General features: G+C 47.8%; 1 non-coding gene across 1 annotated transcript; it reads right to left on the bottom strand.

Annotated features, from left to right (window-relative positions):
• Nucleotides 1-7,286: 7,286 nt before the first annotated feature.
• On the bottom strand, nucleotides 7,287-7,392 carry LOC123462538. The gene has a single exon (XR_006638349.1). It is a non-coding gene; the product is annotated as a U6 spliceosomal RNA (small nuclear RNA).
• Between the last annotated feature and the right edge of the window lie 14,096 nt (nucleotides 7,393-21,488).

Raw genomic sequence — 21,488 nt, 5'->3', positions numbered from 1 at the left:
AGTTAGCCTAGCTGAGGGGCCCGGGATTCAAACTTAGATCTGATACTGTAGTCTGTCCTCTTTGGCCAGGCCAGTGATTAGAGAGTGTGGTCTCAGCCTAGCAACCCCAGCAGCTCTGGGAGCTGAGGAATGCAGATTCTTGGGCCCTACCATAAAGGCCTGCTGAATCAGCGTGGGTGGGGCCCAGGGATGTCAGCTCTAACAAGCTCGGGGTGGGTAGGAATATATTCTATTTGCCTTCCCTCCTTCCCTTCCCCTTCTCTTTCTTTTCATCCTTCCTTCTTTTTTCTTTCCCTTGTCTTTCCTCCCTGTCTCCTTCCTTCTCCCTCTCTCCCTTCCTGTTCAAATTTTATTTCTATTGTGATAGAAAAGATCTGCCTCCTTAACAAAGTTTTGGTGTCCCTACAACATTGCTGACCGTAGGTACAGTACTCTGCAGAAGCCTTCCAGGCTTTGTTCATTTTGCCTAACTGAACTTCATGCCCATTGATTAGTAACTTCCCCTTTTCCCTGCCCCAGCCCCTGGCAATCACTATTCCATTCTTGGATTCTATGATCGGGTCATGCAACGTTGTCTCGTGCACTGAGCTTGTTTCACCTCACTTGAGAGCTCCTGTGTGATCCTGGGCTACTTGTCCTTGCCACCCTGACAGGGTTCCTCAGAAAGCCAACATGCCTGTTGCTCTTAGGTCACCTGGCTTTACTAAGGGAAGTTCCATGTCACACAGACCATACAGCCGGCTCCTCAGAAAGTTCCTGAGTCAAATCAAAAGCAACCACCAAGCCAGGCGTGGTGGCACATGCCTTTAATCCCAGCACTTGGGGGGGCAGAAGTAGGAGGCCACCCTGAGACTACATAGTGAATTTCAGGTCAGCCTAGGTTAGAGCAAGATTCTACCTCAAATAAACAAAAAAAGAAGAAGAAGAAGAAAAAAAGCAATCACCAGAGATTTTTATTTACTTATTTGCAAGGAGAGAGAGTGCATGAGCATGCCAGCCCCTCCTGCCCTATACACAAACTCCAGATGCATGTGCCACTTTGTGCTTCTGGCTTTATCTGTGTACTGGGGAGTTGAACTCAGGCAAGCAAGTACTTTAAGTGCTGAGCCATCTTTCTAGCCCTGAGATTTTTCTTCCCACATGACTTTCTATCTCCAATAAAGTGAATTCTCTATTGTTCTTATAGTTCTGAGGGAGAAGTTGACTAGATTCCAGAAGACGTTGGGTATGGATTTAAATTTCTGTCATGGAGGGCTGGAGAGATGGCTTAGCGGTTAAGCGCTTGCCTGTGAAGCCTAAGGACCCCGGTTTGAGGCTCGGTTCCCCAGGTCCCACGTTAGCCAGATGCACAAGGGGGCACACGCGTCTGGAGTTCGTTTGCAGTGGCTGGAAGCCCTGGCATGCCCATTCTCTCTCTCCCTCTATCTGTCTTTCTCTCTGTGTCTGTCGCTCTCAAATAAATAAATAAATAAAAAAAATTTAAAAAAAAAATTTCTGTCATGGTGTTTTCTATTGTCCCCAGTTCCATGATGAGCTTGCCTCATGGGAGCGATGGTCATGATTAGAATTCTGCCTGTTGATTCCCATCTGGAGCAACTGCTCACCTATGCCTTCCTTGCTCCAGGACTGGGCAGGAGTCAGACAGAATGTGGCTGGTGAGTCAGATTGCTGTTAGCATAAAAGATGCCCGAGATTACCAACCCATAAAGTGCGAAGGTCTATTTTGGCTTGCTTTTAGACATTCATTCCATGGTCGGATGGCCCTGTTAGATTTGGTCTTGTGATGGAAGAGAATGTGTGAAGAAGTCAAACCATTCACTTCGTGGTTGAGCATGAAAGAGACAAAGATGTAGCAGAGACCAGGGTTCCACAGGCTCTTTGAAAGCACACCCTGATGGTCTGAACATCTCCAATCAGGCACCTTTTAATACTTTTATCACCTCCCAATAATGACAGTCTGAGATCAAGCCTTATATATATATATACACACACACATACATACATACACATATATATGTACATGTATATGTATATATGTATGTATGTATACTATGGGCTTTTGCTTCTTGACCTAGCAAGTGTCAAATGTCATGTATCCCTCTGGCCAAAGCAGAGTCACTCATTGTTGGGACCCTGTACTTGAAGGCTTTTGTTGTTGTTGTTGATTTTTATTTATTTGAGAGTGACAGAGAGAGAGAGAGAAAGAGGCAGGAAGAAAGAGAGAGAGAATGGGCACGCCAGGGCCTTCAGCCACTGCAACCGAACTCCAGACGCGTGCGCCCCCTTGTGCATCTGGCTAACGTGGGACCTGGGGAACCGAGCCTCGAACCGGGGTCCTTAGGCTTCACAGGCAAGCGCTTAACCGCTAAGCCATCTCTCCAGCCCTTTAAGGCTTTTTGAAAGAGCAGTTGCTTTGTCCCCACAGCTGCAACCATGTGCTGCCTTCCATTCCCAGAGCAGATGAGGTTGCAGGAGAGAAATCGTAACAGCACATAGCTTGTCCTTATCACAAATGCACACCCTCAGGCTGCAGTTGGCTTTCTGTAGCACCCAGAAGTCCTGCTCTCCTCTTAGCTTGCTTTGGGGCACTCTACTATAGGGAGGGGTGGCATGGCTTTGCTTCCCTCCTCCTCAGGCTCCAGCCCAGTTCCACACATGGCCATGTCACATGCTTGGCAGGGAAAACAGAAGCCAACAGATGGGGACACCCTCCTCCTGCCATCACCAAACCTGCTCACCTTCCTACATCTTCTGCAGAGGCCTCTCTTCCTCCGGGTTCCCTGGAGGAGTGAATCTCTACTGCTCCCAAAGGCTGAGCCCTCAGCTTGCAGTTGGGAGATCCTAGGTTTTTGCTGTGTATCCCAGAAATTCCCATACTTCCTGTTTGTCTGTCGGTCCGTTTTTGTCTATTTATATCTCCTTTTCTTTCTTCATTTGTAAACTCTCATTCTTTCCTGTACTATTTCGTCTTATAGACCTTCCCTGATCTCTCTCATCTCATATATATGATATATATATGAAACATAAGATAAATATATGAACATTTTTAAACGGGAACATTTTCTGCCGGTCCCACCCTCACCTGCAGTTCATTTCTCTGCATGTCTGTGCAGGCTTTTTCCTCACCCTCATTTCCCACTCCCCCTTCTACCTATTGCATCCTGGTTTCTACCCACCACTCCACAAAGCAATAATTCTCAACCCAACCCGCAGTTCTTTTTTTTTTTTTTTTTTTGTGAGCCAGTGAGTTTACTGGGGTTACCTACAGAGCAGGGTGAGGGGAGCTTACAGGAGCTATGGGTGACTCAAAGGCAGCCACATTGCTGAAGAGCCCACCCCAGGACAGGTGACAGCTCAAAGAAGCTGCACTTCTCCTCAGTGTGTTTATCCCCCAGCAGACATTCATAAAGCAATGTCAGGACACCATTTTTTGGTGTATTTTTTTTTTGTATTTTTTTTTTTTTTTTTTTTTGGAGACAAGGTCTCACAGCTCAAACTGGCCTCGAACTTGCAATCCTCCTATTTCACCCTCTTTAGAGCTGAGATTACAAATATGCACCACCATGGCCTGCTAATGGACATAAGTTTTGTTGGCGTAACTGGGGGAACGGTGTTCCTGACATCTAGTGGGCAGAGCCAGGGACACTGTTGAGTGTCGTGCAGGACAGAACGACCTGGCCACAAAGATCAGTATGGTGTCCTTGACATGGACATTCTTGACATGCTTAACAGGAGCTTCCAGGATGCCAAGTCTGACGGATGCATTTCCATGCTCGCCAGACCTTGTCCTTCCCTCCTGCCTGGCATGGCACCTCTCTGCCTCTCTCCTCGCCCTCTTGGTGTTCCTCCTGTTCCTTGCCCGTTCTTTGGCATTCCTGCTTTCTCTGACTCATTCCCGGGCTGTCTTCTTGGATTTCTCTTTCCTCGCTCTTCCTAATAGGTCCATCAGAGATTTCATGTCATTCCCATTCTGGCTCATGAGCCAGACTGTCTGGCTCGAGTCCCAGCTCTCAGCTCCTCGGCCGTGTGAGCGTAGTAACAATTTCTTCTCTGTAACTTGGCAGCCTCAGCTTCTTCCTCAGTGCGCTGGGGGTACAACGGCGCTGACAGCGTGCAGCTGTGATAACAAGTAAACCTCGTGACATGGATGTCCACAATCCCCACTCGTTTTATGGCATCCACAATATGAAGAATTGTGCTGGCGGCAAGTTTCAGGGGAGCCCTCAGCCTGCCCTCTCCCCTTGCTTAAAGCAACAAAGATCAGCTCAGAGACACCTCCAGAGGGACCTACAAGCTGATGGCACTCCCTTGGCATCTTCCCATGGACCTACCTTCCCTGTTTCCCATGGATGTCTGAGGCTACTTGACTCTTGTCTTGTGACTTCTCTAAGACTTACTGTTCTTTTTCAGGATCTCATGAAAGCCACTCCTCCTTCTTCTTATTTATTTATTTATTTAGAGAGAGCAAGAGAGAGAATTGGAGTGCCAGGGCTTCAGCCACTGCAACTGAACTCCAGGTGTTTGTGTTACCTAGCACACATGTGTGACCTTGCTCTTATGTCACCTTTGTGCGTTTGGCTTATGTAGGATCTGGAGAGGGATTAAACATGGGTCCTTAGGTTTCATAGGCAAATGCCTTAACTGCTAAGCCATCTCTCCAGACCATTATTATTATTATTATTATTATTATTATTATTATTATAGAGAGAGAGCAAGAGAGAATGTTATTATTATTTTTTGAGATAGGATCTCACTTGTAGCCCAGGCTGGCCTCTTAAGTGCTGGGATTAAAGGGATGTGCCACCACATGCAGCCATATAAACCAATTCTAAGCCACTGCTATGAGTTGCTTCTTGCAAAAGTTTCTCCTATTTGGTATGTACTCAACATGTAAATACATGGTCTTGTTTTTGTCTTATAACTCTGTCTCCTATTGCTAAAGTCTTCCCTGGCCATGAATTTATGATCATTGGAGAAAAATTATCCTTTTCTCCTCTTCAGGATTCAAGAACAGGTACTACAGACAGCAGTCCAATCAAGACAGGAATTTACTTCAAGTTCATTTAAAAAGCTAAAGTCAGGGACTTGGGTTCTGAGTCCCCTCCTTTCATGAGGAGTCTGTTCCTCTGCTTTCACATTTGCTTGGAATAAAATTTTACCTTTGCTGGGCATAGTGGTGCACGCCTTTAATCCCAGCACTTGGCTGGGGTGAGGTGGCAGAGGTAGGAGGATCACTGAGAGTTCAAGGCCACCCTGAGACTATATAGTGAAATCCAGGTCAGTCTGAGCTAGAGTGAGACCCTACCTTAAAAAAACAAACAAAAAAAATAAAAGCACTTTACTTTGCTTGGCTCTCAAAAAAAAAAAAGAAGAAATTAAAATATAAAAGGCTAAAGCTTTTAACTTTTTTTTTAAATTTTTTATTTTTTTTAATTTATTTATTTATTTATTTGAGAGCAACAGACACAGAGAGAAAGACAGATAGAGGGAGAGAGAGAGAATGGGCGCGCCAGGGCTTCCAGCCTCTGCAAACGAACTCCAGATGCGTGCACCCCCTTGTGCATCTAGCTAACGTGGGACCTGGGGAACCGAGCCTCGAACCGGGGTCCTTAGGCTTCACAGGCAAGCGCTTAACCGCTAAGCCATCTCTCCAGTCCTTAGCTTTTTATTTATTTATATTTTACACTGCCTGCGCACACATGAGACCCAGTACCAACCCGAGGGATCACAAGGTGTGAAGCAGATGTTTGCTGGTCAGAGCTTACCTGTAAGTGGAAGGGAGAGACTCTCCTAGAAATACATGGAAATGCTCGGTAGCAGAAATACATGCCAAGTTATTTAAAGACCAGCGGATTCCAAACAGCATTCCTGAGTCTCCTGCTGAATTCAGAGCCTGCAAGGTGGACCCTCCATCCTCAGACTTCCCATCCCTGTGTGGGGCTGGCGAGCAGGCTCGGTGGGGAAAGTGCTTACTGCGGTGCCTGAGCTCAGATCGCCAGCAACCCCAGACAGCACACTTGCATTAGCTGCTTTCTCATTGCTGTGAACAAAGAAATACTCCACCTGAAATACTTAGGGAGGGAAAGGGTTTATTTTGGATTATACTTGCATAGGACAAGAGTCCGTCATGGTGGGGAAAACACGGTAGGAGCAGAAAACAGGCATTACGCCAACAAGGAGGAAGTAGAAAGGAATAAGTACTGAATGCCCAGCCAACCCTCTTCTCTTTCTGCAGTCCAGAAACCCAGCCCAAGGGATGGTGCCACCCACAGTTAAGATGAGCCCACCTCCCTTAACCCCATCTAGAAAAATCCCTCATGGGCTGGAGAGATGGCTTTGTGGTTAAGGCGCTTGCCTGCAAAGCCAAAGGACCTCGGTTCGATTCCCCAGAACCCATGTAAGCCAGATGTATAAGGTGGTGGGAAGCCCTAGCATACCCATTCTCTCTCTCTCCCCCACTCTCCCTCTCTCTCTGCTTCTTTCCCTCTCTCAAATAAATAACTAAAAATAAAATATGAAAAAAAAATCCCTCACAGTTGAGCAGAGATATTTTTTTTTCCCCATGGTGATTTTAAATCCTATCAAGTTGAAGAGATTAATCCTCACATCACTGTGGCAGGCATCTGCAATCCCAAAACAGTGAGAAGAGAGCCAGAGACTGGAGAATCTGCGAGAATCTCGCAGGCCGGCTAGCCTGGCAAACAGAGTGATGAACGACGAGAGGCCCTGCCTCAAAGGAGGTGCAAGGCAATGACTGACACCTGAGGTGGTCCCTGACACCTACACGTGCACCATGGCATGAACACACACACACACACACACACACACACACATTTTGTTTAAGAAATATCTTCCAACTATAATGAAAAGAACATACCATGAGCTTGTTGCCAGCTACAGTACAGAGATCATCCAGACATTCAGCCTCGTCATGTTGATAGACTTGTGTCCAGGCCAGGGCAAGTGAGCAGACGAGCATCAAGTGTGGGACCTCCCTGTCCATGGTTTTGTTGGGGGGGGGGATGGGTTTCTTGCTGTAGCCCAGGCTGATATGGAATTAGTCTCAGGCTAGCTTCGAACTCAATTGGATCCTCCTACCTCAGCCTCCCGAGTGCTGTGATGAAAGGCGTGCGCCACCACGCATGGCTTCCTGCCCGTGGTCTTATGCTGTTCGTCACAGGTTATTTTGGCCTGAGCTCTGATTTTGTGTATGTGTGATGTATGTGTGCATATGGATCAATGTGTGCACATGTGCACAAATGCATGTGCACATAGATGTACATGAGAAAAGTTTGGGAGGCGTCACAAATTTGTGTGTTATCCACGCTCAAGGGCCATTCTAATCTTTTCTGTACTGTTCCAATTCTAGTATTGTGCTGCTAAAGCAAGCACTGACTTTTCTTTAATATTTTATTTATTTATTTATTTATTTATTTATTTATTTATTTGACAGAGAAAGAGGGAGAGAGAGAACAGGCATGCCAGGGCCTCCAGCCACTGCAAATGAACTTCAGACGCATGTGCTCCCTTGTGCATCTGGCTAACATGGGTCCTGGGGAATTGAGCCTGGGTCCTTTGGCTTTGCAGGCAAATGCCTTAACCAGTAAGCCACCCCTCCAGCCCAAATGCTGATCTTTTTAAAAACTATGTATGTGTGTGTGTGTATGTTTGTGTGTGCAGGCACATGTATGTGGAAATAAAAGGGCAACTTCAGGTGTCATTCCTCAGGATCACCTTTTTCTTTTTTAGGGTCTCCCACTGGCCTGGAGCTCACCAACGAGGCTGGCCAGCAAACCTTAGTGATCCTTTTGTCTCCACCTCCCTGGATGGCAGGTATGTATCAGCATGCCCAGCATTTTTACAGAAGAACTGGACATTGAACTCAGCTCCTCATGTTTGCAAGGCAAGGAGTTTACTGACTGAGCTGCCTCCCCATCTTAATTTGTTTTAAATCAGTCTTTATTACAGTCACTGAACTTTTCAGTGCTCCCTCATATTTTGTGCGAGGTTCACCTTGGCCCTGGGAAGCAGAGACTGTACAGGTATGGTCATGGCCCCTAGAGGAGGGACGGGCTTCCTTTGCCCTTGACTCTGTGGTTAGTACAAAAGGTCACTAACGGGTCTAACCAAAATGCCATCTGGGCCCAGTTGGCATGGAAGCAGTGTGGAAGTGAGGAGAGAGCAGAGGCAAAGGGTGGTCAGGGAGCATTCAGCATTGTCGCGGCCTGAGGTGCTGCATTGGGAGATGGGGTACAAAGGCAGGCTGGCTGTGCCCGGCCTCCCGCAGGTCTCCGCCTGGCCTACATTGCCTCAGAACTCAGCACTTCCCCAAGCCCTTGAACAGCCTCAGTAAATGCCAGTCTCTTGCCTCTTTTCTGTTTTTACTGTGACTAATTCGTGCAAAACAGGAAGTGCTGCTGTGACAATGGCATTATTTGTGACTGAGAAATGAACTTTTGAAAACTGCAAACCTCGGGTGCCCTTGTATGCAAGCTCTCTGGGGCTGTGGGAGTCTCTCGGTGGGTGGGCCCCATTCCAGCAGGGGCCACGGTTTTCTTGGGCTCTGACCGTGGAACTGCAGAGCTTCTGTGTCCCTAAGGCAGGACACAGGTTGCTCGTCTTTCCGCAAATCCCTGAGGAACGAGAACTTGGCATGCAGAAGAGAGCGGCTGACTGGCACCACCAGGCGCTGCGAGAGCAGGCAGGTTCGCAGAGAGGCCCCAGGAAGCCCTGCTCTGTCCCAGGCCTTGGTCCTGGGGCTACAGTGTCACCAGAGGTACTTGCTGCTGGCTGGGGAATCCCTGAGACAGCGGGTCACCAGACTAAGCAGTGGGCACTGAGCTGGGGGAGGGGTCTGGCTCCTTCAAAAGAAACTTCTGGATTGATGTTCATTTCAAGCAAAATGTGTGCTTTTGATTCGCTTTAGTGACCTCACCCACCCAGACTTTTCCAGCCATTTCCTAAAACTGATATTTCTACTGATCTCTGACAAAGATGATCTTTAATGGAAGAGCAACTGCTCCCTAGTTTGAATGCTGACTCCGTGACTTCCTGGTTGTGTCATATTGTTGAGGTTACTTAACCTCACTGATCTCTGGTTCCCCCACAAATCCACGAAGATGAAATGCAATTACATATGAACATATGTATGAAAATCATGACCCATTAGTAGTCAAATCTCTGTTCTACCAGTTAACATCTCAATGGCACATGGCTTTAGGCAAGAACTCTTAAAATCTTTATTTTATTTTCATCTTTGACATGAGACTAGTAAGTGACTATGAGAAAAATCCTTCAATTAGATAAACTATGAATCTGATGTTCAAAAAGCATTCAAGAAATGGTGACTATGGCTGGAGAGATGGCTTAGCAGCTAAGGCACTTGCCTGTGAAGCCTAAGGATCCAGGTTCAATTCCCCAGTACCCATGTAAGCCAGATGCACAAGGTGGCACATGTATCTGGAGTTTGTTTGCAGTGGCTGGAGGCCCAGGAGCATCCATTCTCTCTCTCTCTCTCTCTCTCTCTCTCTCTCTCTCTGTGTGTGTTTGTGTGTGTGTGTGTGTAATTCTCTCTCTCTGCCTATTTCTCTCTCAAATAAATGAAAATATATATATTAGAAAAAAAGAAATGGTGACTATCATTACTACACTGGTTGGAAATGGTACCTGTTGTCAACATAACTTTGAGGTAAAGTGAAGTAAATACAGGAGCGAGTTACTTTTCAGGGTCCCAAGTATATTTCAGAATCCCTTCCCATCTCATCTAGAGCCCCGATTCCCTCGTCCAGCAGGAGTCTGTTGCATTACTGCAAAGCCACTCACTTGGGTGTGCACAGAGGACCGGCAGCCGGCAAATCAGGCATGGTTTCAGCTCTGTGCAGCTTAATGTCACATGGCAGAGTCACACAAATTATCATCTTGTAAGAGTAGAATTATATTGTGTATTGTAGAATTATAAGTATTGAGCGCTGGGAAGGAAAATTTGGGAGAACTTGTATGGGAGGTGACAAGAACACAGGGAAACTTCCTCCCGAAAGTAAAGCTGGACTTGAGGCTGGTGCATGAGTCTGCCCCTGTGTCCCTCCCTGACTGGCAGAGGCTCTGAAGCCACCTATCCCCTCATCTCGGCTCCCTTCAACTCTCTAGGCCTCATTCCTCTAGTGTTCAGGTTAGATCATGATACTCAGAGACCTTTCTTCTTTCTTTAGGAGAGGTCTGGCCGGTTGGAAGAGATCAGTGATGCAATTGCACAGGGAAAGTGGGAAGGTGCTTACAAGACTGAACGTGGAGTGCACAAGGCAAATCCGAGTCCTGGCCAGCTGCTCTTGTCCGACCACTAGATGAGAACTTGCACTGTTTCCCGATCTTGCACACCCTTGGGCGGACACCAGTAAGAAAATGCTGAGGAAGCCTGACCCAGGAATCACAGTTTTCCCTTGAAATCGCAAGCAGGCCTGGAACATCAACATAATGGAGTTGAATCAAAAAATGGACCTACGCTGGAGAGATGGCTTAGCAGCTAAGGCGTTTGCCTGCAAAGCCAAAGGATCCTGATTCCATTCTCCAGAAGCCACATAAGCCAGATGCACAAGGGGGCACATGCATCTGGAGTTCGTTTGTAGTGGCTGAAGACCCTGGTGCACCCATTCTCTCTCTTTCAATCTCTCTCTCTTTCTCTCTCTCTCTCTCAAATAAATAAATAAAATAAAAACAGCCGGGTGTGATGGCACACTCCTTTGAAAAAAAGAAAATGGACCTAGAACTCTTTGATAGTTCGCAGAAACTTCAGTTCCAACAAGTAGCCAAATCAACTCTTGAAGACAAATCCCTCAGCCTCGTTGCCTTGGCCCACTCAGGCTGCCACGATGAAACTCCCAGACTGAGTGGCTTGAACAACAGGAATGTCTTCTCTCACAGCTCTGGAAGGTAGAAACCCAAGGTCATGGTCAGGTTCTGGTGAGAGCTCATGTCCTGGCTTACAGATGGCTACCTTCCCACTCATGGGAAACAGTCTGGTTGTCTCTTCTTACAAAGGCCCTACCCCTTGCCCCCCTGTGTGATGGGACATGCCTTAAATCCCAGCACTGGGGAGGCAGAGGGATTGCTGTGAGTTTGAGGCCAGCCTGAGATTACATAGTGAATTCCAGGTCAGCCTGGACAAGATGGAGACCCTACTTCGAAAAAAAAAAAGAAAAAAAGAGAAAAAAAGGCAGTAATCCCTCCAGGCAAGGGCTCCACTCTCATGGCCTCATCTAAGCCAATTAATTACCTCCCCAAAGCTCCATCTCCAAATTCCATTTCATTGAGAATTGGGGCTTTAACATAGGAATTTGGCATCTTGTTGTTATTGTTTCTGAGGTAGGATCTCACTCTAACTCAGTCTGACCTGGAACTTATTCTGTAGACCCAGGATGACCTTGAACTCACAGTGCTCCTCCTACCTTTGCCTACTGAGTGTTGGGAATAAAGGTGTGTGCCATCATGCCCTGTTCAATGTAGGAATTTGGAGGGAACACAAATATTTCATCCCAGAATACCACTGGCAGAAGTATTTTAAGAAGCTTCATATTGAACTAAGGTTGAGGAACCTCTGAGAAAATCATCTTGAATTCCTGTTTCTACCACCCATTGAGTCCCTTCACTCACCTTTTTTTTCCCCAATCTTTCAATAGCTACCATATGATAGTTATTAGAGTTTAACGTTTTCATTCTTTTTTTAACTTTATTTATTTATTAGAGAGAGAAGGAGAGAGTGAGAGTGAATGGGCGTGCCAGGGCCTGTAACCTCATGCACCATCACGTGCATCTGGCTTACGTGGGCTCTGGGGAATTGAACCTAGGTCCTTAGGCTTCACAGGTGAGCACCTTAACAACTAAGCCATCTCTCCAGCCCTTCTTCTTCTTTTTATTTTTTTAAAGGAGCCTCTTTTTTTTTTAATTTTATTTATTTATTTATTTATTTATTTATTTATTTATTTGAGAGCGACAGCCACAGAGAGAAAGACAGATAGAGGGAGAGAGAGAGAATGGGCGTGCCAGGGCTTCCAGCCTCTGCAAACGAACTCCAGATGCGTGCGCCCCCTTGTGCATCTGGCTAACGTGGGACCTGGGGAACTGAGCCTCGAACCGGGGTCCTTAGGCTTCACAGGCGAGCGCTTAACCGCTAAGCCATCTCTCCAGCCCATAAAGGAGCCTCTTATGTAAGCAATGGCTACTTGATTCTACCTTTAAGTTCTTTTGATTTAATCAATTGCTTCTTTTCCAGAGTGTACCCTGACATTCTTTGAAAAAAAAATTGACTAGAAATGTCTGACATTACTGCATCTCTGGCCAACCACATGAGCTCTGCATTTCATCCTTAAGCTTCCAAAGAAGTGGAAAGGAACGGCTAGGTGTGATTTGGGTCCTGGAGCTTTGCTTCTTACACGTGGTGCTCTCCAGAGAGGGGTAGGTGAGGGGCACTGCCACAGTGTAGATGTTGAACAATATATATATGAAAATGTAATCATTTCAGGTGTGTAATTAGGTAAATTCAGTGTTGTACCACCATCGCCATTATCTATTTCCACAATTTTTTGTTTTTGTTTTTGTTTTTGTTTTTGTTTTTCGAGGTAGGGTCTCACACTAGTCCAGGCTGACCTGGAATTCACTTTGTTGTCTCAGGGTGGCCTTGAACTCACGGTGATCCTCCTACCTCTGCCTCCCGAGTGCTGGGATTAAAGGCGTGGGCCACCACGCCCGGCTATTTCCACAACTTGCATCACCCCAAACTGAAATGCTCTGCACATGAAATTATAACTCTCTGTTGTCCCTCATCTACCCTTTGCTGTGCACTATTCTACTTTCTGTCTCGATGAATTTGCCTGTTCCATATAGGTGAAATCACACAATACTTCTCTTTTTGCTTCTGGTTTATTTCACTGAGCATAATGTCTATCTTTGTTCATTCAGGCTGCTAAAGCAAAATTCCACAAACTGGGTGGCTTATAGGCAAGAGAAATTTATTTCTCATAGTTCTGGAGACTGGGACAGCCAAGATTAAAGTGCCAGTGGGTTCAAATATCTGGTGAGGGCCTACCTCCTTGTGTGCAAATGGTACCTTCTCGCTGCATTCACACAGTAGAAAGGATAAAGCACACCTAGGCCAACTCCAAAATGAAGGCAAGAAGTAAGCCACATAGAGAAAGATCTGGAAAAGTGAGCCAGGGAAAGACATGCCAAGCCTGCTTCTGAAAGAACCTGGAATGGCTTAGGCACGCCATCTGCTGCAGAGGGCAGGCTCAGGAGAAGCGGGGAAGGGGAAGGTGTGGGGACAGGCAGGAGCCATGTGGTGAAGGACCCTGTGAGGCATTTGGGATGAACGCCCGGGTCGCAAGGGAAGCCCAATGACTTTGAAGCAAGAGAGAGCAGAACCTGTCCTTCCCTTGCAGGAGACATCCAGCAGGAAAATCGCAGGAACAGCAAACGTCTTGAAAACATTTTTGGAGTGCCGGGGACCTGCTTAGTTCTCCATTTGTCTTATCTTAGCTAACCCTCAGGTGAGTGAGGAGGAAATGAACCCTGGAGAGAAACTTACCCAGACCTCAAACCACACCCCTGCTGGACAGCAGCCACCGCCGGTCATGTAGGAGCTGGTTGGAAACCAAAAACCTTCAGCCCATCCCTGCATTCCCAGGTCAGAACCTGCATTCTCACCTGCTCCCCAAAGGCTTCCAGCGCACACTGGTGTTTGGACAGCGCAGCTAGCAATCCAGACAGAGCTTGCCACATACAGGAATGACCTGCAGAGCTCAGAAACTCCCTAGTGCACACAGTGTGTGCCCCTAGGTCCTTTGCATCAGCATTTCCCAGGCTGCAACCCAGGCATCAGGACTTTTCAGTACCTCAAATGGTAGTGCCCACAGCCTTGCATTATACTTCCTGGTTGCCTAGGGAAGACAAGCTAACTCCTGCGGAGAGGACTGCCCCTGCAGAGTCCATCTAACCACCAGCAGCTCTGTGGCTTTAAAAACCGGGGCTGGCTGGCTGCCAACGAGGCCACTACTCCAGTACACACAGGCTGCAGGAGCTGAGCGGCTAGTCAGTGCCTGGAGCTGGCCCAGGCTTGTAGACCTGAGCTGTACGGCACAAGCTGGGGGCCGCAGTGCGGGCACGCTGAAGAAAGGGCCTTTATGCAACTTAGAAGGAAGTGGGCATTCTGCAAGGCTGCAGAGACAAAGGGAAGAATTGTGAGTCGCTCTAGTCCAGACGTCTCAAGCAAACAGGAAGTCAGGAAGGAATGAACCCAACACAACCTCATCCCTCTGCCTTAGGCGACATCTACACAGCACACCTTACCTGGGGAGCCAAGGGTCGGAAGACACTACCCCAGGGGACCGTAGGCCACAGCCAGCCAGTTAGCAGAGCAGAAAATTCTCTGAGGCGCTCCAGGGCCATGTGGACCTCATCTTAAAAAGTTAAATCTCAGGCTGAAGAGATAGCTTAGTGATAGTTAGGGCACTAGCTTGTGAAGCTTAAGGACACAGGTTCAATTCCCTAGGATCCATGTAAGCCAGATACACAAGGGGGCGCATATGTCTGGAGTACGTTTACAGTGGATAGAGGCCCTGATGTGCACTCGCTTGCTCTCTCTCTCTTTCTTTCTCTCTCTCAAATAAATAAACTAATTTTTTTAAGTTGAGAGCTGGAGAGATGGCCGAGCAAGTAAGATGCTTGCCTGAAAAACCTAACAACCCAAGTTCGATTCTCCATTACCCATGTAAAGTCAGATGTGTATTCATATTCATGGCCTCTCTCTCTCTCTCTCTCTCTCTCTCTCTCTCTCTCTGCTTGCAAATTCTCTGTCTGCTTCCAAATAAATAAAAATATTTAAAGAAAATTAAAAGTTGAATCTCAGCTCTGTCGCCAAAGGAGTAGCTAATGAATGGCATAGCCCATCAAGTGTGCAAATGTTTCTTCTCTTCTGTCCTTCCTCCCGAAAGGGACTTTCAATCCATGTCACTGTTCTTGAGAACCCTAAGGTCACATGAAGGCAAAAGAGAGGAAACTGAAACTATCAGCTTTGGGTGTCTGTCAACCTTATGCCACGGCTTGCCAGGGATGAGGGATGAAGCTTATGGTCACAGCACGGAGCCGGGCCTGGCAGCTGGGGGAGGACCCTCGAGGATGATGCAGACTTGTGGGCCAGACACCCAGAGGACTCAAAGGTCCTTATCTCTCTGCCTTTGAGGAGTGAGAGCAGCTCCATGCTGACAGTCAGCTCATCACACCAACTTGGCATAGGTGACTATAGCAGCCTGCATCTGAGCAATGTGACACCCAGAGCTAAAGTCAGAGCCCTGTGACTGAGGAGTCTCCTCTTTACACCATCCAAGTCTCCAAGCTGCCTTCCTTTCCTGCAGCTAGTGGAGAGCCAATGCGAACCCACCTGACCTCACGAGAATGCAGAATGCGTATGAAAACCGCCTGTGTCCTGGGGAGGCTGGCAATTGCCTTGACTGGGAAGGAAGCTTTGTTCCTTCCAAGTGACTAGGGTCTGCAGTAGCTGAAAGGAGGGGGAGGCAGAGTCAGGGGCAGGAAGCAAAGGGAAAGCTAGCTTTCCTGGAGGGATAGGAGGAAGCTGAGGCTAAAGGGGGAAGGTAGTGTGAAGCCAGGCAGGATGGAGCTAGCTGAAAGCTAAACTGGGCTTGTAACACACTTATGCTAAAGTCTCCTTGCATTGGCTTTCCATCGCTGTGACTTGAGATAGGCAACTTAAAGGAGGGACGGTTTGCTTGCTTTCATAGTTTCAGTCCATAATCATTTGCCGTTCCAGTGGCCTTAGGGCCTGAGGTGAGGCGATACAGCAGAAACACGTGGTGAAGAAGCAGTCAGGAAGCAAAGAGAAAGAAAGAGGAAAGGGCTGAGGACAAAATACCCACTTCCAGGGCACATCCCGAATGTCCCACTTCCTATGGTTTCCTTGACCTCCCTCCCAACAGCCCATCAGGCTGTGAACCCACTGAGGGTTGAATAATCCACTGATGAGGTCGGAGCCCCGATGATGCAGTCACTCCCCAAATTCTCCACCTCTGAACCCTGATGCATTGGGGACCAAGCTTTCAACAAGAAGGTGGTAAGGGGTGAGAATGGGAGGGGGGGCTTCAAATCCAAATCGTAACAATCTTAAAGAGTCAGCAGTTCCTTCAGGCTGTGGGACTGGTGGCTCCTGTCCCGGCATATGTTAGTTATAAATGTGAGCACACAAGGAAAATTGGGAAATTGCTCATGTAAATCTGAAAGGCCCTTCAACCAAATTCCATGTCAGCAGGACAGCTGAAGCTGGAGTTGCCTATGTGCCAAAACCCCCACCTTACTGGCACCACACCCTGAGCATGTTCACACCTTACACCTGCTGGGTTCCCAGAAATGTTGCGGAATGCTGCTGCTCCTGGTCTTGGTAACGAGGTAACCGAGAACTTGTGCACGTGTGTGCCTGCCTGCACATACTAGGTACATAGGTAGGCACTCTTCCAGTTAATTTCAATTAAAATCTCCCCTTTCAGTTGAGGGTGACAGACAGACAAAGCCAAATGTCCCTCTTTCCATGGCAGACGATTTCACAGCATTTCCAGGCAATCTGCCAAATTGCTGGATGATATTTGCATTTAAAAAAAAAAGAGTGCATTTCAAAGTGATTTGGTTTTGAGGATTTTCCAACCTGTCTTAAGACTGTCTTTCATTTATGCCACACTCGATAACTTTCAAAGCATTTCATGAATTCATTTTATCCTTCCAGAAGCTCCATGGGGTCAGTAGTTTGTGCCTCTATACTCCCTTAGAGAAAACTGACTTGTGGAGACATTAAATGACTTGGAATTCTTTTAAATGTATATATCTATTTATTTTAGAGAGAGAGAGAGGCAGAAAGAGAGCACGGGCACACCAGGGCCTCCAGCCATTGCAAATGAACTCCAGGCGTCTGCTCCACCTTGTGCATCTAGCTCACGTGGGGACTGGGGAGTCAGACCTGGGTCCCTGGGCTTTGTAGGCAAGCACCTTAACTGCTAAGTCATCTCTCCAGCCCCATGACTTGGAATTTTAAGGTTAACATTTAGCCAAAGGTCTCTGGAAAACTGAAACATGGTCTTTCATTTGTTTGCTTGGTTGACGATATGGAATTGTACAGAGCAATTCTTTGAAACACATAGTGAATGAGAAGAAAACCTCATTCCAGAATGCTCGGGTTAGGCTCAGTGACCCTGGAGGGACGAGTGTTGCAACACCCTGCTGTGCTTTCTGGCTTTCTGTTCTGTGAGGTGGGGCAGCAGCACTCGCCCAGGCAGTGAGATCGGACACGTGAAGTGCTTAGAACAGCGCCTGGCACATGGTAAGCCTTCAGGAAATATTACCATCAGCTCTAGCATTATCTGTGCTTTTGGGAAGCACAGTATTATAGGGCACAGGCGAAGTTGGAACAAAAAATAAAGATCTAAAAATACATTTGCTCCAAGAGAATAGATGATTATTTCTCTTTCACCTACTGGCTAAGTGGCAGATTGTTAGTGCAGAGCAAAAAAACAAAAAACAGCTCTGCTATGGAGGGTCATTCAGGAGTTAGGTTCCTTCCACTCTGCTGATCTCTGTTCCTTTCAGTCAGCGCTGGCTCGCTTTTTTTTCCTTCTGCTCTGCCTGCAGGAAGATGAGGAGAGGAGATGGAGGGCCAACAGTCTCCTAAATGATAGAATTCCGAAGCTGTTGCAGGTACTTCCACTTACGTGCCATTTCCAGAACATGGGCTCATCTCACTGCAGGAGTCACTAGGACCAAACGCCGGACTACAAGCAGCTACTGGGAGGAAGGCGTCTACGTCAGGTTTACGGTTTTGAGGGGAAGTTTTACCGTGACAGGGAAAAGCATGGCAGAGCAGAGGCTGGGCATCATGTCTTGCCCTGTCAGCTGTGAGGTAGTAGCAAGAGTGAGCTAGCTTTGGCAATAAGAAGCTGGGCTAGGACACCTCAAGGCCCACCCCAAGTAATACACTTCCTCCAGCAAAGCTCCACCTCGCAAACTGCCACCAGCTGAGGGGAGGAGGGATTAAGTAGGAGGCTTAATCTGAGATACATGAAGCCATGGGAGCATGCAGATTCTGGCTGAGCTGACCAAAGGTGCCCAACCAAAGCCTAAGGGTTCTCTTACTAAAAGAAAGAAAGGGAGAGTGGGAACTATTAGTGATCTCTCTCCCATGTTTGCTTAGATACGTGCCTCTAACTTAAATTTAAGGTTGTTCATGTCATTTCTCAGCCCACCTGGGCTCTACTTCTTGTCTTCTGAAGAGGCAATTTTACCTTTGGATATAACAAAATCTAGTGATGACTTTTGGCTCCAGTAAGAATGCATTGTGTTATTTTGGTTTCAAGGATTTCCAATTTGCCTTATACCACACTTTGTAGCTTTTTTAAAAAAATTTTTATTTGCAAGCAGAGAGAGAGAGAGAATGAGAATGGGCATGCCAGGGCCTCTCGCCACTGCAAATGAACTCCAGATGTATTTGACACCTTGTGCATCTGGCTTTACATGGTCCTGAACTCGTTAATAGCTTGGCTCAGTGAAGGGATATAGGGAGTGATGTTCTGCTCCCATAACTGAAAATAACTGAGACTGGACAAGCCAAGGAAAGGAACGCTGATGTCTCGGGAGAGTAGCCCAAGGCCAGGGAAGGTGCTTTGGTGGATAATGTCTATTGTGGTTACCTTCGCATTGCTGGGACTAAACACCCAACCAAAACCAGCTGACAGGAGGAAGGGGTTTATTCTAGCCTACGGTCTACAGGGAAAGCTTCATAATGGTGGGAAAAGATGATCTTCAAGCAGTGGCTGGACATTGTTCCTTTGCCACAGCAGGTGGAAGACAGCAGCAAAAGCGCAGGCACTCACATGCCGTGATCCATGTGCGGCAACCAGAGGACAAGCTTGGATGTTGGCTCCGCATTGTTTGAGGCGGGGTCTCTTGTTCACAGCTGCATTTGCCTGGCTGGCCCACAAGCTTCTGGTGGTTTGTCTGTCTCCAGCCCCCATCCTGCTGTAGGAGAACAGGGATTACAGATGCATGCGCCTGGTTTTACATAGACTCTGGGGATTCAAACACAGGTCCTCATGTTTGCACAAGGATTTACCCACTCCCCGGGATCCCCAACCCTTTTTTTAAAAAAATTTTTGTTTGTTTGTTTCATTTTTATTTATTTGAGAGTGTGAGCAGAGGGAGTAATGGGTGGAGAAAGGCTTCAGGGGAGTTGGTGGCATCCCTGGGCAGGAGCCCACGTCTTCCCTGGCATGTGAAGGGTAGAGAACAGGAGGATAGGAGCTGGGTGCTTGTCAGGGAAGACCCTGGGGAAAGAGACAGAGAGACAGAGAGAGAGAGAGAGAATGAGAGAGAGAGAATGGGCGCACCAGGGCTTCCAGCCACTGCAAACAAACTCCAGACGCGTGCGCACCCTTGTGCATCTGGCTAACGTGGGTCCTGGGGAATTGAGCCTCGAACCAGGGTCCTTAGGCTTCACAGGCAAGCGCTTAACCACTAAGCCATCTCTCCAGCCCCCTCAACCCTTTCTTAAACCTGTCTTGTTGTCTCTCATTGGCATTGGCATTGGCAGAGAATCTACTTAAGGCCCCAGGGTCTTCCCTGACAAGCACCCAGCTCCTATCCTCCTGTTCTCTACCCCTCACATGCCAGGGAAGACGTGGGCTACTGCCCAGGGATGCCACCAACTCCCCTGAAGCCTTTCTCCACCCATTACTCCCTCTGCTCACACGTTAGGCTCTGCTCTAGCGACGTGCTCTTCGGTGCCTAACACCCAGTCCCTCCAGCCTGAAAAACGCCCAGCCCTTGTCCTGCACTTCCTTCTCACTTCTTCCTTTTAGTATTTTATTTGAGAGACACAGAGAGAGGGGCAGAAAGAGAGAATGGCAGCGCCAGGGCCTCTACCACTGCAGATGAACTCCAGGCACACGTGCCACCCTGTGCACGTGCCTTACGTGGGTACTGGGAAATTGAACCTGGGTCCTTTGGCTTTGCTGACAAGCGCCTTAACTGCTAAGACATCTCTCCAGCCCTGCTTTCTCGCCTCTGTCTTCAGTACCCCTTGCTTTCTTGGTCCCCTCATAACTAAGCTTCCTGAAAGCTTGCTGAAGCCAAGCTGGCGGTTGACACTGCCTCCCTGCCTGCTCAGCCCTCTACGACCCAGTACTGTATGAGCTCGGGTTCCCCGACCAAACCCTCCAGGCCAAAGTCATTACAGAGAACCGCACTCCAGGTGCTTGAAGCTTTTCTGCTTTAACCTCACCTTGTCTTTCGGGGCCTAGATGCGGCTGCACAGCCTAACCCTACATTGCACCTGGCTCTCTCTGTGGAAAATCCCCTCGGCTGCCACCCTAGACCAGAGACTCCTGTTTGCTCGCTAAATGGCTTCTGGGTTTTAGGATCTCGTTCTCTGCCCTTCTTGTCCTCTGCTTTCTCCCACCGTGTCCTCCACCCCATGATGATTCCCAGCTCTCTGTCCTCCATGGACATTACCTTCTTGGCATCTGTCACTGCCAAGGCTTGCCCTTCCTGCATTCTTTGTTTCCATGAAGGTCACAGGTAGCCCATGACACGAAAATACAGCTAACACATTTAATGGATTTCTTCTCTTTGCACCCCTGTATTCAATCAGGTATCACAGTTGGTGAGGCTACCTCAAGTGTCACACCTGGTGAGTCTACCTTGGCCACCACACCTGGTGAGTCTACCCCGGGTATCACACCTGGCGAATCTACCTCGGGTATCACACCTGCTGATTCTTCCTCGGGTATCACACCCGGTGAGTCTTCCTCAGGTATCACACCTGCTGAGTCTACCTCGGGTATCACACCTGGTGAGTCTACCTTGGGTATCACACCTGCTAAGTCTTCCTCAGGAATCACACCTGCTGATTCTACCCTGGATATCACACCTGGTGAGTCTACCCCGGATATCACACCTGGTTAGTCAACCCCAGGTATTACACCTGGTTAGTCTACCCTGGGTATCACACCTGGAGAGTCTACCTCAGGTATCACACCTGCTGAGTCTACCTCGGGTATCACACATGGCAAGTCTACCTTGGGTATCACACCTGGCGAGTCTTCCTTGGCTCTCACACCTGGTGAGTCTTCCTCGGCTCTCACACCTGGTTAATCCACCTTGGGTATCACACCTGGTGGGTCTTCCTTGGGTATCACTACACCTAGTTAATCTGCCTCACATATGAAATCTAGTGAATCTACCTGGTGAATCTGCCTCTTCTAATTTCTAGAGTCCTCCCTACCACTTGAGGAAAACCCTACTTGTTTCTGTTACAGCTGTGGTAAAGGGTCCCTGGGGACCTCCTTTGACACTTCCACCTCCACCCAAGGAGTGGCAGGACCATGTCTCCAAAGCTCTCTGCTCATAGCATCCTCCTATTCTGTGCTCCCAAACTTTCCAATTGTATT

The sequence above is a fragment of the Jaculus jaculus genome, chromosome 7 (genome assembly GCF_020740685.1).
Source record: "Jaculus jaculus isolate mJacJac1 chromosome 7, mJacJac1.mat.Y.cur, whole genome shotgun sequence".
Taxonomy (NCBI): Eukaryota; Metazoa; Chordata; class Mammalia; order Rodentia; family Dipodidae; genus Jaculus; species Jaculus jaculus.
The sequence above is the reverse complement of the archived record's forward strand: the minus strand, read 5'-3'. Positions and strand labels throughout refer to the sequence as shown.